The 4,018-nt window shown below is 34.7% G+C and overlaps 1 long non-coding RNA gene across 2 annotated transcripts in view; it reads left to right on the forward strand.

Annotated features, from left to right (window-relative positions):
- The window catches only part of LOC111367331, an 8,823-nt gene extending 6,574 nt beyond the window's left edge, over positions 1-2,249 (forward strand). For both annotated transcript variants that reach the window (XR_002697794.1, XR_002697796.1), the window contains exon 4: positions 1,175-2,249. This is a non-coding gene — a long non-coding RNA (uncharacterized LOC111367331). The remainder of the gene's footprint in view (positions 1-1,174) is intronic.
- The last annotated feature ends 1,769 nt before the right edge of the window (positions 2,250-4,018 follow it).

The raw sequence follows: 4,018 nt of genomic DNA on the forward strand, positions 1-4,018 counted from the left end.
AAAAATTCAAAATGACATGAGAAAATTCTTTGAACTTCATGTCAAATTTGTTCTATATCTACCATATGCATTTTTTTTTTAATTTTCTTTCTTTAATAGTAGCATCTATCCACATTTTATTGTTGTCCAAACTTGAGGATTACCTCGGACCCACTTAAAAAGTGATTAAAGAGCATAATTATTAGATCTCTAAATCACAGATGGAGGTTGGACCATGGAACCCATCCAGTGGAGAAAAACTTTGGTGGAATGGTGGCACTGTCCTATATGGTGCGACTGTCGAATGGGAGTCACCCCTCATCGGATGGTCCACTCTCGCCCTAGACTTCGGGACTTGAGGTGAAAAGAGAGAAAAAATCAAATCTCGATTTGGCTTAATCTCATTGGGTAGGGTGGGCCACCCAATGATGTGGTGGCTCCTTATTCGATGGTCGCACCACATAGGACGGTGCGACCGCTCCGTCGAAATTTTTCTCCATCCAGTGAGTTCGGCTATAAGATCGTCGTTATATGAAAACATTATCATGATCAACAAAAAGAATATCTGTTAGTGATGTCACACCTCCTCAATGACCAATCTGAAGTGAACAAGTCACTTTTGATGTCATCACCGTTACATCAATCAATTAGAAGAAAGTTTCGAATCCTGAAATATGGATTTGGCTTTTGGGTAAGTGTAAGTGTACAAGCAGTTTTCCACCCTGTACCCTTGGAGGCATAACCTGCGATTTGCCTCCCTCACAATGCTCCAGGGCAGGGGTGGTGAGGGACCCTTAAGGTTAGGGTTTAACCTTTTATTAGAAGAAAGTAATGATTGTTTAGGTAGCAGAAAATTATTACTCAGCCATAGGCTACGAAAAAGGTGAAATAATGGTATGATTAGTAGAACTTAATATCCAATCAAATATCTTTAAATAGAGCAATAATATACTAATCAAGGTCATGTATTGGAGCTTGACAAGACAGAGAGCAGCAAACTATTGTGACACTGCTTATAAATAGGGACGATGATCCCCTACAAGGGACGTGGTTATGCAATTCTATGTAATACAGTACAAAAGTATAGTTTGACCCAAAATTATCTCAATATATCTCTAATTTAAAAGAGTTCACCTCCAAAAATCACGCTGCTTATACTAGTTTGAATATCGTGGAAAAATATGTGGTCGTGCAGGACAATTCTCCAGCAGTTTTCAAGAATTTCCCTTGAGAACATCAAAAGGTGTACATTCGTGACTGGTCTTACCAAGAAAATGGAAGAGACACACCATTCCAAATGGCTGGTCAGGAAGAAGAAGGTTGAGCTGAGGAACTAACCAAAACTGAATCCAAGAGCGGCAATAACACCTGATAGCTAAGATAGAGGTCAAGCGGGAAACATCCACCAGGCTAATCAACAGAATTATGGGGGTTATTATTCAAATCATTTTTTTTTTTTTTTGGAGGAATCAAATGAGTGGACTGTTCTGTTATGTTATGAAACATCTTGAAAATGAGTGTATGGATTTTCAACTGGATTGTGCCAAACAAGCTATAACTGTGGAGATACTGGTGCCATGCGTTGGAAATTGGCACATGAAAGCTTATGCTAATGCTAACAAGATTGATAGAGCTGGAGCAGAAGAAAGGAAGAGGAAAGGACTGCCGACTGAATATTACCGTGAGACCTTGTATAGTCCAGAGAGAGCGGCTTTCTTTATCATTCCTTTCAATGAGATTGGTCTTGGATCTGGATCTGTCATTCTTGAAATTTAAAGGAAACTAATAATAAGAAGGAACTTGTCAAGGTGAATGCATCTAAGCTCATTTTTGTATACCAAGGTACAGGATATTGTCTTGATGACTTCATCTACGTTAGCCCAACTCACGTTTCGACAGAAAGGGTGGAGGGAGGAAGGTTTAAAAGTAAGAAAAATGGAGGACTGGAAGCTTCATCATATGTCAACTGCTTGAGATCATTGTTTCCAAGGAACGTAAAATAACCGAAATCGGTGTTCCGTAGATTAAAGTCAAGAGGTATATTAGACTTGAAGACATTTCTCCAGAGAAGGAATACTCCAAAAGAGGTAAATTCTACTCTACGAAGCAGAGACAGTCCTATTGAGGTGGCAGGTCCGATTTATCAAATAATAACACTCCTCAACACTTTGGCTTAGGTGTTTACACGCTTTGCGACATCTCTTTTTTATTTTTGATATAGTATTTTAAATTGTTGAACATTCATGGGCACTTTCAAGACACTTCTCGCACGTGACTGACACGACTCATACACATATCTGATTTGACACAACTCTTGCACATTAATAATTTTATAAATTTGTGAAAAAAATAGGTAACTATCTAATTATGTAAATATGTCCGATCATGTTATATGTACAACTGAGGTTAGCAACTATACACATGAGAGAAAGGCTCACGATGAATAAATAAATCGTGAACCCTCCTCTTGTGAAGAGATTGTTAAGCCTTGTTGTACAACTAACAAAATTCAAATACACGTGTAAGAATTCAAAATAATGTGAAAATTTTCTACGAACTTCATGTCAACTTGATTATATATCTACTAAATGCATTTTGAATTAAGCTATTTTGCTAGAATTTGGTGCCCATCCTTTCGTTGAAAGTAATGTTGAGACGGGTTTTCATTAGTGCAAAAATTGTTGTGTTTTTCAAATGGACAAATGATAGAATGTCATGTCGTATTTTGTTCAAGAATGTGTCAAAATTCAGGCATTTTTTGGGGAGAACGTAAATAGATACCATGTCTATGTACTGGCCTTTTTTAAGATTTTGCTTCAACTTTCCTTTTTTTCTCTTTCTTTTTTTTTTTTTTCTTTTTTGCAGTGCAAAATTTTAGGTTTAATATTTAAATATTACTTTCAGTATGTAAATAAAATGAGTTCATTCATCAAGTTGATATTTTGCACCTCGACCAGTAGTATTGCTATAATAAAATGAGCATCAAGTGTATATCAACCTTTTGAAATAAAATAATATCCATGTTTAAAATTGGTTATAGTTACCAAAATTAATATATATAAAATTTCTCATCTTTATTATAATTTATACAAGAATTTTACGTGCACCGCCAGAAAATACAAACAAAATATTACTTTAATGTTTTAATTTTTTCTTTCTTCTGACAGATAATTTCTTTCTTTCTATATCATGGTTGGTGTACATCAAATTTTACATTTTGCCACGTGACAAAACGTTATTGAAAAGTTTAAAAAACATCATAGTTTTTTGGTCCAATCATTTGTTGACAAGTTGGATAATGTTAACAATTATGTATACAAAAGGCGTACAAATTGCATTTCCCACACATTTATGTTTATATTTGTAGTTAAATACAACAGCTAATGATTTGTTTTTATTTCTTTCATCTGAAAATATTTGGAAAACTTATTGGCACCATCACAAAATCTAAATTCTAATTAGGAGTATTCAAAGAAAAACCTATAAAATGACCGTCTCATTTGGTTTGTAGACAATTTCTTGATTCAATGGAGAACTTTTTGAGATGTTTTCATGGTTTTCAGCAAATGAACTGTTGGTGGACGACTTATTCATAAAAAATCAGTTCAAAAGTATGCAATCCGTGGATTGAATTTCCGATCCAATATTTGTTTTGAAACTATTGTTTACCATATTTATGACAAGTGACCGAAGTGTTCTAAAGAGTTGGACATGATATTAAAGTAAAGGTTCTGAATTCAATTCTTGCAACTAACTATTTAAATTGAACTCCGAACGCATATACATGCCACCTAAAAAAATTTAAATTTAATTTTTAAAACTCTTGACACTTACACGATACTTCTTAGACATGCCTCATGCACTTGCACGTACACGTGTGTGCCGTGTCTAGTGTAGGTTACAATTTTAAGGATTTTTTTGTTCTTTTCATTCCCAACCTTACGAAAATGTTTAAATCCACCCTCAACCCTTTTTTAACAGTAGACATTCCAACCTTTTACTCAATTGCAAATCACGTTATAATATTTAAATGAAATAC

Source organism: Olea europaea, chromosome 2 (assembly GCF_002742605.1).
Source record: "Olea europaea var. sylvestris chromosome 2, O_europaea_v1, whole genome shotgun sequence".
In the NCBI taxonomy this organism is placed as follows: domain Eukaryota; kingdom Viridiplantae; phylum Streptophyta; class Magnoliopsida; order Lamiales; family Oleaceae; genus Olea; species Olea europaea.